General features: G+C 35.7%; 1 long non-coding RNA gene across 1 annotated transcript in view; it reads left to right on the top strand.

Moving 5' to 3' along the window:
* LOC140748639 (uncharacterized) overlaps positions 1-15,950 on the top strand; it is an 82,419-nt gene that overhangs the window by 45,022 nt on the left and 21,447 nt on the right. Inside the window, exon 3 of the long non-coding RNA XR_012102962.1 lies at positions 14,509-14,590. This is a non-coding gene — a long non-coding RNA (uncharacterized LOC140748639). The remainder of the gene's footprint in view (positions 1-14,508; positions 14,591-15,950) is intronic.

Here is a 15,950-nt window from a genome sequence, read left to right as displayed (position 1 = left end):
ATTCCCAGCCAGGGAAAAAGATATTTTTTAAAAGTAATGATGCAGTTTTAGTTTTTAACAAAATCTGCTGCGTCACTCCTTTCAGCATTTTTCGCTAATCCTTAGGTATAGTTTCGGATTTGGCCCTGAAGGCCCATTAGAAAAATTAACCCTGTATACCTTAGACATTAGCATGTTGCTGTCACAAGCCCATAAAATTTTTACCCTACCAAAAATAAGTTAAACTAAATTATAGAAGTTTACATTTCGAAAAAAATAACAAATTAACTTGAAACATCAGACGATCGGACCATTTCATACAAATGCGCGTTCCATTTCCAAATAATTTGAAACATGGCGGCTGTAACGAGTCAATGGACAAACAACAATTGACCCCAATTCGCGTGGCTAATGGCTACGGACCCTAGGGTTGTGCTGGCGGGGTGGGAACCACGGGTTAGGATAATAAAATATTTAATATGTAACACATAATTTGGCGAATTTTTGATTAAGTGTTCCGTTTTAATACAAATATTGATAGTAATTCCACACTATTTAATTTTTTTATGATCCACCCCTTACGGGGTAAAATAGGAATTGAAAATTTGTTTGAACGTCCGCCCAGTTTTATGCATTAGGATTTGATCAATAGACCATCTAATTGACGGACGTAACCACATACGGTTGTAAACGCATGTATATTTTGTATTCTTATCCGTCGATTTTGAAGCACTGAAGGGCGTCGTCATATGTACCAAACATACTTTTTCGAAAGTCAACTCTTAAAACCGTTAAATGAGGGATGAAAACTCATAAAAGCTCATCTATTCAATATAGTTTCACGAAAAAAAAAATCAACGGGTCTAATAAAATATAATAAATAATAATTGAAACTGACCCCCATTGACATATTTTTTTGACACCGTATGACATCTTGACTACAGTTTGCTTTGCCGTCTTACGAATTTTCGATCAGGACTCGTGCTCCTGGCATTTTTTACATCAGAAAAAGTGCACAACGCCACAAAGAGGTTTTTACTTAAAAAAAAAGAACAAAAATATTTGTTACATTTTTTTTAGTTACTGCCAACCCTGAAAAGAAGCCAACGCGTTATCACCGTCACTGATACTTTTCGCAGAGATGGCGCCGCGGCGAGAGCTATAATAAATAATTATTATATCTTCCCTACATACGCTGTATGCTGCCTAACTAGGTGTATTGTTCCCTTTGTACGCGGATTTTTGTTATATCTGTACGAATAAATAAAAATAATTGTCTGTTTGTACTGTTAGAATGTCTGTCTAGATGTCTTGGGTATTGCCTCGCTTGCTTCCTCAATTTCATAAAAAAAAAACAATTCGATGATTAAAAAGGATGAATGAAAATCTATTTCGTTTCAGATTTTTCTGAACTTTTGCTTAGCTAAATTATTGTGTTAATATTGTTTTTGATAGTTACTGATATTTGGCTTTGTTACCTATATAATACTAGTTATTGCCCGCGGCTTCGCCCCGTTTAAAAGAAAATAATATAACATACTAACATACATAAAACTGAAAATTCGTACCTTCAACTTTGCTAAAGATCATCACTTGATCAAATGCAGTTTACGATTAAATCCTTACTAATATCGATTAAAATAATCGATGTTTTGGGTCCAAAAGATCGACTCTCCGATTAATCTATCTTAGATCGCCATCTCTAGTTCCCGTAGGATTTCCGGGATAAAAACTATCCTATGTCCTTTCTCGCTTCTCAGACTATCTGTAAAAAAATTCATTAAAATCGGTTCAGTGGTTTAGGCGTGAAGAAGAGAAAACCAGACAGACAGACAGAGTTACTTTCGGATTTATAATATTAGTAAGGATATCACTTCCACACTTCAGATGAATTTAACGATACCTTGTGTTGATTATAAATACCTATCATAGCCCATATCACTCCACACTTTACACAGACCCAACACCTCATATGTTGAAATTCGTCAAGACATTTGGGCTGCATGCATGCCAAATACTGACATATATACGCTTCAAAAACATTACTCTCCACGGGTAATTACGTAATGTTAACAGACTTTTCGAGTTAATTTTTAAACTTTTTCTTCCAACAAAACCGAGTTATCTTGACAATTCCCACTGCGTTTGACAGTAACAGAGATAGTCTGGACCGCGGATTAAGAATTTAATAAGAATTTCCCGGTTTTTTCCTTTGTGAAGTTTTTTGAGGTCTGCACAAGATGCTATCTCCGATAGGATTGGAGATACAGATTTACTTGGAACGGCATTTTGTTGATTGCCTACACTTTGTTTGGTTTTAGGATCTACTCGTAGCACTAGCAGTGGGAGATTGAAGAATCAAGTTTGATTTTCAAGGTTAATTTATTATAATCACAAGAATATTTGTAAATTTCGTACCTCAAAAGCAAAGCTAGGGAATTATTATTAAGAACATAAGCCTGATTTGGTAAAAATATACTCTGTCACACTCAGAGTTTAGGCGTTTATCCGATACGAATTATGTTAAAATTTGCTAAGTCGTTTGGACCTTAAGGCGCGTCCAGCGATGGGCCGTACATCCTACATGTACCTACGTATACCAACCTATATACAGATTGACATAGAATCATGAACTTTGATCACTAGACACTTATAACAACAAAAATGGATTGATTAAAAAATATGTCATATCCACAATTTAATCGAATCTAACGACACTTCATACCTGAAACTACGTCAAGACTTTTGCATTGTAAGGCGTGCCAAGAATGAAATATACATTTACATTACACATTACCTTTTGAGAACATTACCTTCTGCAATTGAGTACACAATATATTGGTGTCGAAGTCAGAACGAAGTATTGAATATTTAATATACAAAGTGTTTTTTGGCTAGGGATGTGTAGAATATGAAACTTCGGATATGGATACCGATATGGAATTATTAAGGATTATCTGATAGCTTTATAAGGATATTCGATTATAAGGAATTGTTAAAGTAAAGAAAATATAAATTGTAATGATTTGATTTTATTACACGCTTTATATTAGCTTCACTTGTATGTTTGTCAGTGAGTAACTCCGTTTTTCAGTAGAAAGAGATCAACATACATCCTTATCTTACCCTGCATGTATGAAGAATGAAATAGAATACTTTTCTACTTTTTAGTTGATTTTATCATAAAAGCGTGTTTTTTAGTTTTTTGAACTATATTTCTTTGTAAAGTAACTGAACAGCGTGTTGAAGGTGGTAGAATCCTTTGTGGTTCGACTCAGGCGGCACCACCGACACACTTTCTGCCTCATAACAGCATTGTTAAGCGCTGCTGTGTTCTGAGACATACTTATTCCGAGGCGTTCCAGCTTAGTCCTCAGGGGTAGCGGCGCATCTGTGACCGACATCAGATAGGAATATAGGGCGGCAGTAGCCACTTACCATCAGGTGGACTGCATTCTCGTCTGCTACTCCTATATTATAAAAAAGCGTCGACTTAGTCGGGCGAAATCTTTTTATTATAGTGAATCATTTAGTCTCCGCCTTGATCCGAAACTTTTATATCAGATTCGGTTACAGTTTCGGATACCTTTATTTCGGAGGACTGCATTCTCGTCTGCTACTCCTATATTATAAAAAAAATCGTCGACTTGGTCGGGCGAAATCTTTTCATAATAGTGTATCGTTTAGTCTCCGCCCTTATCCGAAACTTTTATATCAGATTCGGTTACAGTTTCGGATACCTTTACTTCGGATATACAATTTCGGATCCGGTTATTACGACGAAACATCTCTGATTTTTACAAGCTATTAATATCTCGACCGTCTTGATTCTCTAGAGTCTGTCTGTCCAATTGCCTTGATTACTGATATTGGGTAGCGTTCTAGTAGTTTGGTCTATTTAGCGGTCTATGTATCTTTTGATTTTTTGTTCGATTTAAATGAGGACTTGTCTGGTTTTTAAGGATTTCGAATGATATTTTTAGTATCGTTGTCTCTTTTCTTTTCTTTCTTTGTCGTTTTAAATTCGCATACTTTTGTGGTTATTATTCTACGATTGTTTCTTTTTCCTAGAAGTTCTGACTTGGAATCTACATCTTAAATCTTGAGGCAGATGGACTATTTGCTGGAAAGAAGTCAGCAGTTCATAGCTGAGGAACGTTACTACAGTCACACTTAAATGGAGGACCGGCTTTGAAGAAGACCTCTTTTTGTAACTTTTTCTTATGAATAATATGTCTAATAGTTGAATGTTCTTAAACGTGTATGTGTATCATATCAACCTACATTTGACTAATGTAGATTACATCCTATTTTTTTCTAATAAATGCATGTTAGTTAAAGATTTCATGAAATTAAAGCTGTTTGCTATAATACTGGGTTAACCCAATTCTCATTGTCTTTGATTAAAATGACGGACAAAATTTGAAGTAAGTCATTTAAAACAACGTCCGAGAACATAAATCCCTATTTTTAAACAACACACATACCGCAAACATAAAACAAAAAAAAAACAAAAAAAAACAACAGCTCAAAAGCCCAGCATCCAACAAGGTTCGAATTTCGAATTGTAAAGAACAAAACGAATTCAAACTCAAACTGTCAACCGGACGCAATGGCGGCGGTGGCGGCAAAAAATTGAATATTACGAACGGGAAGTGACGATAAACGCTGATAGGAAACGCTGACCCCGGAGCGATAAGACCCTGCCCGTTTGAATTTAGAACGATTGATATATTTTTTTTTAATTTAAATAAACGGTGGTCGGTAGATTGTTTTGTTATTTGCTTAGGGCTTTGATATTTCGTCCCTTTTAAGAACTTGATAGGGATACTTGTAGGTAGTAAACCTTAAAGATACGAGTATAGTATGGACGGTTACTTGCAACATTTTATAACTTTCAAAATTCCTAGAAAGCAACTCAGTCATGCCTACTTAGATCAAATAATATTTAATTTGTCAAATATTTTATTGAAATAACGAAATATATTAAATTTTCGAATCCAGATCTATTAATAAGCATATTTATGTGATATACCTACTTTGATCTAAAAGTATAGTTTAAGTAAAAGAACATACAAATTACTCTAGATGCAAAAGTAACTCCGTCTGTTACGCTTTCACGGCTAAACCACTGAACCAATTTTAATCAAATTTAATATAAACATAGTCTACACCGCGAAGACGAATATAGGGTATATTTTTCAAAAATCCTTTATTGTAATACCAAAAAAAATCTTAATGAAAAATACTTGACGATCTCAAAGAAAAATCTCAACAACAACTTTCATGATCGGAGTTACAGTATACTCTTTAAATCTCAAACAGATGTACATACATTTCATACATACATTTTATACACAAACCTTCCAAATCTACATATTTAAACATACAAAACTCATACGCAACTCAAAGCGAAATTGAATAGGGACTTTATCTCTTGATTCTTGAACCTCGACGTATCATTTGCATGACACAGAGCATTATTGTATACAGACAGACGTCGTTATCGCTATAGAAAGTGGGGCGCGGAAAAAATAGCTTATTATTAAGAAATCACGCGCTTGCTGTATGCTAGGGTGGGCTTGCACCCATAGATTAGTAAAGATACTTCGCCGCCTTGAAATTGAATGAAGCCACGAACGGCTTATTAGTAAGTTCTTTTTTTTAATTCTTGACAAATAAAAACATTTTTAGAGAAAATTTACGAATAAATAACTAATACTGCGTAATTTACATAATAAATAAATAATTATTTTAAATATTTTAGGGACATTTTAGCACGGAGACGTGGCAAAACTTTTTTACGCGACTATTTCAATTCTCAAAACTGGGTACATTTTCTTGTTAGGAGTGAGTAATCTTTACTAATCTTGCTGCATCATGTAACTTTAACGTCTAAAAGTCTAACCAACAGTCAAATCCATGGTTAATTATAGTTTAAAAACTAAAAACCACTCTAAAATTGCACAAGGAAAATCGTTAATCCTGATTCTTGACGATCCTGATGAAGATAATGGGATAAAAATCATCATCACTTCTGATACAATCCGCTAGGGGCGCTGATTGGAAACTTATGGGCAAATACGTAAACAAATACAAAAAGCGAATTACTTTGTAAAAACGTAAAAACTCATACTAGTTCGAAGGGTACTGGTTCGAAGGGTATGGTGTGTGAAAAGCTGCTTGGGTTGATTTCCTTCCTTTAAATACATTATTGCAGTGCATTATATATTTCTAAGACATATTTCTAAGCATTTCTATGACATTTCTATGACATATTTTTATCTATGAGCATATTTATAAGACATTTTATCGAGTTTTAAAGATTGAACCCCAAGTCACAGCCAATGTGCTATTTCAGTCATTCCACGAAGTGCTTTCAAATCCTGTCTCCAATCACATAACATTACAATGTGTATTCAGTGTCCCCGTTATCGGTGACAATATCAAATACGGATTTGAAATTTAAATCGACGTTTTCAAAGCAGTGTTTTTTTTAGATCGGAAGACGGTTTATAAGTCACGACACGATAACGATCGCGATTTGTCGGATAATTTGTTTTCATATGTAAATATGGGTTCGTATGTAAATATGGCCTCATATGTTCATATGCTAATGACGTTTAAAAAAATCAGGACCTAAGAAGGGTCTCTGTTATGTTAAATTGGTAAGATAACTATTTATACTGTGTACTGTTTAATTTCTTTTATGCTCATGGAAATGAGTTCTGTTAAATGCCTCTGTAGGAAGTATTGACCTTTCATTACTATTTGTCTTTCTTGTGTATTATTGATTTTTTCCACTGTCATTTGTTTTTATATTATTTTATAACAGCCTAGTTTATCCTATGTGTTAATCTAGGGAAAATACTGAGTCCCAATTTTTTTGCAAATGTGATTAGTACTTTTTGCGTGAAAGAGTTACATCCACCCATCTTCGCATATTTTCGATTTATAATATTTGTTATGGTTATTAATTATTCCAATTGTCGTATTTGTTTGCTTAGCCACTTATGGTACTAAGAAGCTTTCTTAAGGAGCAATGACAGCCATGTGGTTGAAACTCTGCCTCGACGTCTCAGGGATTCAAATCCCAGGCACGCACTAGGCAGCACCTCTGATATTTCAATTAAACATTACAAATTAATTATAATATGCTTTAACGGTGAAGGAAAAGGTGAGGACGGCTGCAAAAATATGTAAAGTCTACCAATTTGTACTTGGGCAACACGGTGGTCAATGGCCTAATACTTCTCCTGAAAAGAAACCCGTGCCCATCAGTGGGACAGTTAGTTGATGATGATGGGTGGATCCACACAACAATCCAAGATAGACGGGCATTGTGTTTGTGAGGTATAGAGGTATAGAGAGAATGATTCCAATAACAAAATGATGTTTTTCCGGTCGAGAGCGCATTAAGACGAGAGTTAATGGCATAATTGTGGTCTCTTGATTCGTTCTCAATTCACCCAGACATGTCTGCGAATTGGTTGCTATGAGGACTTGATAACACAGTTGTATTGATGTTCAGTCTCGAATATTAGCTATTAGGTATCAAGTCGATACTCCGGTTGTGTTCCGTCGGAGATCCCGGAGTTCTCCAACAAGCGTTGAGGACGGCCACCGGGGAGGTTTTAGTGTAGTAAAAATCCCACATGACCTCAAATCGCGTCGCTCCCATGTCTTCGGACCTTTTGAAGATTTTCCCCTCGTTAAGAAAAAAAAAAGGTATCAAGTCGATATGACACTTATTTGTTAACATATTGTGGTTCAAGTTAGAATTTAATATATACAGTAATTTGAGAAGTGTTGGTAGGTGGTGATTTAAATGTGGTTGAACCCTTTTTTGAGGTAGAAATAGGTGAGGCGGTGGTGTCGCCGGAACCGAATCACAAAGAGTGCTACCATCTTCAAATGTGGGTTGCATTCCCGTTTCCTTAGTATACTGTATAAGCATTATTCAAGCCAAAAACCAACCTTATAACGAAGAATTTCTAAAGTTATTTGTAGAATTTTGTCAGATGCAACATAAAATTTTAGAAGCCCAAAAGGTAGATGTCAATAAATTTAATATGCAGGCAAGGCGTTCATGCAGTCGCGACTGGCGACAGTTGCTTCAATTTCAAATAAAGTTTAAAAATATGATATTAAATCTGCATTTCACGATTTGCAAATATTTGCAGCATTTGTAAGAATTGTATTGTGAGTATGGGACAAAATTTGTAATGGTATTTTGTTTTAATATTTAAAACTATTGATTTATTTTTATATAGGAGTATCAAATTAGGATTAGTCTAGCTGGTGGTAGCTGTCGTCCATTGTAATCTTTTATCAACCCCAGATAGGATTGGAATGCTATCTCAGTTCAGCCGCATTTGTTACTCTTGAGGACCATGAAAGTTGTCTTGTATGTTCCGCCAGCATCTATAGCCTTCAACCGGAAGGCGACAACTGCTTCATATTAGAAATGGTGTGACGGTGGTACCTCCCCAATCATACAAGTTCTACCACCTTTTACTTATTTTATTATTCTAAACCATTTAACTTTAAATATTTTTAATCATTATTAACAATAAAGGTTAATCGTATTGTCTACATTTTCTTACTAAGTATAAGTGAATTGAAATCTTATATATAAAATTCTTGTGTCACAATGTTAGTTACCGTACTCCTCCGAAACGGTTTGACCGATTTTCCCCAAATTTTATATGCATATTCAGTAGGTCTGAGAATCGGCTACTATCTATTTTTCATACCTAAGTGATAAGGGTTCTTCACCCTTAACATTTTTTTATTTATATGGCAATAACGTTTGCCGGGTCAGCTAGTAGGTCTATAAATGAATACTACGATTTTTAGAAACACAAAAATCGTATCACAATCGTAACGTCCCCGTGAGGATTAAACATACTCAAAGGACAGACGGGGTCACGCAAATTTATTTCGACACATTGTATATATACATTCAATATTCCCTTATGAATATAATATCGGTGTATGCTCCACTTTGTTTCTCATGTATGATTCATTCGAACGGTCCATATGCTCTGATTTTATCTGTTTTGATTCGAAAACAGTTTCAAAAAAGTTGTCTGAATTTCATAGGTCTGATCGTCTTAGTTCTTTGGCAAGGCATTTGTGATCGGGTTCAGGTAGAAACTCTTCTATATCGAGTTGGTTAATGTCAAATATGTAGTTTTTTTTATAATATAGGAGTAGCAGACGAGCATGCAGTCCACCTGATGGTAAGAGGCTACTGCCGCCCATAAACATATGTAATCAGCTCCAGATAGGATTAGATATTCCTACCTAGAGTCGGCCACAGATGCGCCGCCACCTGAGGACTAAGCTTTAACGCCTCGGAAAAGTATGTCTCCCTTACCACACCCTTCAAACCAGAACACAGCAGCGCTTTACACTGCTGTTATAACAGAAATAGGTGTGGGGGTGGTGCCGCCGGAGTCGAACCACAAAGGGTTCTACCACTTTCAAAATCTATTATAATATTACAATATAACAAGTTGACAAAGCGTACAATTGACATCATTATCGCATAGTGACTGATAAGTTATGTCGACAGTGTTATCTATGTGATATTGTTATATATTGTTATGTAATTATTGTATTAAAGATAACACTTCGTTAGATTTGGTAACGTTTGTGAAATATCGGTTAAGTTGGTTCGGTGCTGGCACCGCCGTCACACCTATTTCTGTCTAATAACAGTTAAGCGCTGCTGTGTTCTGGTTTGAATGGTGTGGTAATGGAGACGTTATGTTTCGATGCTGGCACCACTGTCACACCTATGTATGTCTAATAACAGTTAAACGCTGCTGTGTTTCAAGGGTGTGGTAACGGAGACATACTTATCAAAGGCGTTCCAACTTAGTTTTCAAAGGATCTGTGGCCAATCATAGGTAGCACTAGTCTTATCTGGGATTGGTTATAGATGTCCATGGGCTGTAGTAGCCACTTACTGATGGACTGCAATGTCGTTTGCAACTTCAACTTCGGTAATACAGAAATGAAACAGACCATCAATAATTATATTATGAAACAAAAATAAACCACAATCTCACAATAGATTCAGCGTTCTGAATAAATTCTAGATGTTTCGTTATAAAACTCTTGGATACAGAGATATTCCCACTAAAACAGGTCAACCGTTTTGCAATGTTTGATATAAATTATAATACGCTGAGATGCACCAGCCTCCCATAATATTTTATGTAAAAATAGTGAATTTTAATGAGATACCTCTCTGTTTGACGGAGGACACTCGAAGTATGTAGTGGTTTGAAACTTTCGATGTTCGTGTCGATAGTTTTGTCGATCGATATTTTATTACTTTATATTTGAATATATTATATGAATGGAATAAGTTTGGGCGTCTAGTATTTTATATTTTTAGTTTCCAGATTTTATTTGGAGTATAAATTTTGACTAAAAATAAAAATGTTTGGTGCTTTTACGTCATTTGGTGCTTTCACATTCATTCTTATTTTTAAGGTAATAAAACCAAGTTACAAATAGATGGGAAGAATAAATGTATTTAGTAGTAATAATATCGTATTTTCCTCTGTGGTTCGACTCCGGCGGCACCACCGCCACACCTATTTCTGCCAAATAACATTAGTTTGAAGAGTTTGCGTATCTGTGGCTGTCCTCAGCTAGAAATCTTAATCTTATCTGGAGTTGACTGGATGTTCGTCTGCTACTTCTTTATTTTATAAAAAAAAAATATCGATACAGGCCAAAAAATCGATACAATCGATACATAACTTAAGTGGAACATAAAAATGGCGCGCGTGCGTCACCGAGGCGGGAACGAGCGCGATTGGTCGCATCCTGGCGCAAATTGAAGTGTGCGGACGTCCGTCGCACGTTCACATAGATTATATTCTATTCCGTTGTGTGCTGGGAACAGTGTGGAGTGTCGCGTGTGGTATATTGGTGGCGTGGTCGCTCGGTGCAAGTGGAGTGTTGGTGTTGGTGTCGGTTGGAAGGTTAAGTGGAATGTACTTTTATAATATTTTTTTTGTTGTAAAGTTAATATGATACATATAAAATAGCTTCTGAAATAATATTTCAGAAGGGACTGTTTGTGAGATACTGTGTACTGCTTGTTTAAATATTTCAAGTGTTAAAATAAGTAATAATGAATGAATGTGGTGTAAGTAGATACAATTTTTGGTTTATTGACGATATTATGAGTGAAATTAGGCGTTTTTTCATGATTTCACTTGTTGCAGAATATACAAAAATCTAAATTACCTATAGTTAAAAAGGTTAAGTTATAAAATTATTAACTTTTGGAAGTAAATTTATGTGTCGATGTTGTTTAGTGATATTTGATAATATTGTAAAATTTTGTTTAAAAATAAATTGAACTTCATTTTGATTTATCAATGATACAACAGATGGCGTTGTTTCTATTACAAACCAAATGCTATCATTAAAAATATAGTACAGTATGAGATGTAAACATGATATCATATTTATTGTCATTTTTGAAAATTCTTGCATTACTCTTGAATTTATTATTGCATGAATAACTAACCCTAATAAATCCTAATTTAATTTTCCTTTTAACGAGAGACGTATATAAGACTATATATCTAAGGCAGTTGCGTAAAATCATTAAAAACTGTACACATAAAAATGAAGTGCAATCGAGTTAGAATCGAGAACTCGTAGTACCGCGTAGTACTCGTTGAGAGCATGAAGCATCTGCAGTCTGACTGATTTTAATTCTCAAAGCGAGACTTTGGTACAAATGATGGCATTATGTTATATAAAGCACGGAGCTGCATCGTTTTACGGTATGAAGTGGATTTGTAACATTACGACCGTATGGAGAATGTCGGGATTATTTTTATGTTGTATGTTCCGTCATATGCACTCATTTTCTGTATAATAGCAGTGTTAAGTGCGTGTTCCGGTTTGAAATAGGGTACAAGAGGCATAGCGGGTTCCAAGTTAGGTTCTAAGGGGTAGCAACGGATCTACGATCAATTCTAGGTAGGTTTTTCTAGATAGGAATCGTATCTGGGATTGATTACAGATGTCCATGAGTGTCATCGCCACATAACACTTACTTAGGTGGACTGCAAACTCGTTTGCAACTTCTTTATTAAAAAAAGAGCTAAAATTACAAAGACATAGTCGACCTGATAATATGTGACCAATTATTCATGCCAGATGCCTTGCAACTCCTAAGGACTAACATAGGTGTCTTATATGTAAGTCATCTAGCATCCACCTTCCCATCGAAATAAGAACTGTTTCGAGCTAGAAATAAGTAAGAAAGGTGGTAGAACCCTTTGTAATTCGACTCCGGCAGCACCACCGCCACATGTAATGTGGTAAGGGAGACATACTTTTCCGAGGCGTTCCAGCTTAATCCTCAGAGGTAGCGGCGCATCTGTAGTTGACCTCAGGTAGGAATATCTAATCCTATCTGGAGTTGATTACAGATGTCCATGGGCGGCAGTAGCTTACCATCAGGTGGACTGCATGCTTGTCTGCTACTCCTATATTATAAAAATCGAAACGTAAAACTACTTAACGCTAAATAAGTATTTCAATGTCTGTAGATAAATGGAATCACTCAAAAATACTAAAAGCACAAATACATAAATATATAGTGCTATGTCAAGAACGCATACATAAAAATTACTCACACACATTCAGACACACGCATACACACATGCGCGCACACACACACACATGCGCTACACACACGCACATGCAACACACACACGAACATACGTACCGAGCATTACCATAAGTTGTTATTAATCTTGTAAATTTCTCATTTTAAGTGACAAATGTAATATGTCTTATGAGAAATAAAGATTCTTTAAACCTAATCTTAGTGTAGTAGAATCGAACTTTTTAATAATCATTACGGTGGAACTTCGACCAGTAGGCGAATAGTATAAAGTTACAATAGCGAAAGGTTTTCAATTCATCCGAGCGTCGCCATCTTGAAATTAGAGTTTTTAATTAGAGGCCGCCATTATCAAGATATCATTCCGCTTTGTCCCACCATTATTCCAAATTCTCTTTTTGCTGAGCTAAATACTGTGATTATACAGATTTTTAAGCGTCGAAGGGGAGAGGGGGGATGGTTTTGTCTCCTCACTCGAGGGTCCGTTGTTGTATGTTTTATTCAATTTTTTGGAATCACAAAGCGGATGTAAGATTGCTGAGTGGGCCTGGACTCTCAAAATTGTGATTTTATCTGACGTTTTTTATAAGGCTAGTGGTTGTGTATAGTTAATTGTTAAAGCATTTCTATCTGATGCCAAGATAGGTGTATTTTTTCGATTTTGGGAAATTGGTTTGCCCGAGAAACGGTTGTGCTCCTCTAGTCTTAGTACAGAGCTTGTATATATAGATGTTTATAAAACTTCGATAGTGTGATTCAGAAGCAAGTCGCGCCATCTTTTCCGAATTTCAGAGACGCCAGTTGTATCTACGTAGTCTTAGACTTCAGAAGTAGCTTTGGCTTCTCAATAATTTGTTTCACAGTGGGCTGTCCTTATTCAACAAACCAATCATTAAAACAGTGTGAAGTTTGCTGCAAGCTTTCCATTTGTGATGAGAGGTCATACATTCAGTCCCACCAGTAGTATTTTTCACTATGCATCATATTATATTTTTTAAGTTCCAACTAAATTACATTAAATTCACTTATTTGTAAAAATAAGTCTTTAAATTTCAAAACGAAAGAAATAAAAGCATGTTTTAAAATTTAAATTCAACACATTTTGAACGTTACAGCATTTAAAAATAAACCCTTAACCCTAGCAAATGTCCGCAAGGGAAAACAACCCTTAAATCTGTCTGGCAATTAAGGCCCTTTTAGATAAATTCCATAGAACGTTTAAAAAGCCCCTAATGATCTAAAGGTTATACGGGGCATTCTTGCTTCGTTTTTATCTAAATGTACAGCCTGAGCTTTGTGTATCAGTCTGAATTACATCAGTGGAGAATTAAGGTTTGGAGGATTGTCGATGGGATTTATTTCAGAATTGTTTGTTGTTTAGGACTCTGTTGATCACATAACAGATCATCAATAAGTTGGCTTAAACTCAAGGATTTAAGTGTATACTGAATCCAAAACTTTAGACTATCTGGCATATACAGATGTAGGTTAAATCCATAAAAATAATTAAATTGCAGTTTTATGTAACATTTAGATACTCGCGAACAACCGAGTAACTTACCGAACAATGACGAGTGTGTAAACGCCACGCACGAGTGTAGGCGCATAACTCTTGAATTTCCTCTAATAAACCTAAACCCGCGGAGAACTGACCAACATCGTGACGAATACCGAGTACACCCGAGGTGGATAGTTACATCCGTGTTTCATCTATTCGTCTGTACTCGGTGAGTACCTGAATGTCGCATTAGAGCTTTGTATAAAAAATACTTCCAATTATTTCGAACGTAGTTCATCTCAAACAAATTACATGTTATATTAAAATGTATGTTAAACATGTTTTCTTTTGTCAACAGATGTCAATGCTACGAAGATGTCGAGTTGCGATCGAGTTGGGCGTGTGCGAGTAGAGTTCCAGTAGTACGGGACATCGACTGGGTGAGTTTTAATTCATTTTTTATCGTTTTATGAGTCGAAAGGTTATTTTACAAATAAATTGAAATGGACTACAGTCTACAACTAAGTGATAGCCTTGTAGCTTTATATTTATCCTCACGATTGGAAGGTTCGAGGTTCGAATCTCACGCATTGTATTATGAAAAAAATGGTATGTTTAGAAATATTAATTAGAAAATGGATAGGCTAGTCCCACACTGTATAGAATGGTGTAGAGGCACCATCGAAACACCCATTTCTACCTGTTCTATTCTGTGTTCCAGTTTGAAAGATGTAGTAAATAGGACATATTTATACGAGGCGTTTCAATTTAGTCTAGGTTAGCAAAATATATCTGGCCGACCTCAGATAGGATTCTGATTTCTGATCGATTACAGTCGTCCGTAGGCGGCAGTCACCACTTAGCGGCTCGCTTCCTATTTTTTATATAATAAATGAAAAAACTTACAAACGCACTAGTCGCCACTACGATTTTTGAAAGTTCCCTTGATCTGTCTGGTCTGCCATCATCAGACCCTGATTTCCTTATAATGGGGCCACTTTTGAAATATCTTTTTTCCAAAAAAAAAAATCAAAATCGGATCATAAACGTCGGAGTTATCCGCAAACAAACATAAAAAACCATATTCGGCCGAAATCAGAAACCCCCTCCTTTTTTGAATTCCGTTAAAAAGCAACAGAACCATTGACCTGACAAATGATACACATACCCATTAAACCTACATATAATATACATTTGTTGTATATTTGTCTACTAACATTGAGAGTGACCGAATTGACAGCTGTGAGGTCATCACACTCCGCCCCCGACCGCTTGAGGGCGCGGTTACGAGGATTCAGAGGGAATGGATGTGGCTTGTGCGTAGTTGTGAAAGCGACGCATTGGCGACTTTGCTGTTGCAAATGTAGAAAGGCGACGGTGATCCCTTATCTTACCTTAATTAACCTTATCGTTAGCTGTAAAATAACATCTTCAATTAAATAAACATTTTGTATGTGGACTTAGCTTCCGATCCCAAGGATATCCTTATGATTCCGTAGGGCATGCCTTATTGTATCTATACAGTGTACTCAATATGGTGTAATATTTATGTCAATCCTATGTTTGTAATTCAGTGCCAATACTTTTATGTATAATCCTAATCAAGAAATCCAACTGTGGAAGAGCGAGGCGTTCCTATCACAAGTGTCTCTGACTACTTACCAGGAAGCCCCGACTATTAGTTTTAAGGAGTCCTAAATAAATTCATTTTTTTTTGTTCATATAAAAAGTATGTTTATTGCAATATGTTATCATACCGCTCAGACGCGCAGAGTTCTTCATACAGTCAGATTTCTAAAT

The sequence above is a fragment of the Epargyreus clarus genome, unplaced genomic scaffold, assembly GCF_041222505.1.
Source record: "Epargyreus clarus isolate Ecla_fem2 unplaced genomic scaffold, WU_Ecla_fem_2.2 ptg000016l, whole genome shotgun sequence".
Classification (NCBI taxonomy): Eukaryota; Metazoa; Arthropoda; class Insecta; order Lepidoptera; family Hesperiidae; genus Epargyreus; species Epargyreus clarus.
Note: the sequence above shows the minus strand (reverse complement) of the source record. Positions and strands in the feature narration are given on the sequence as shown.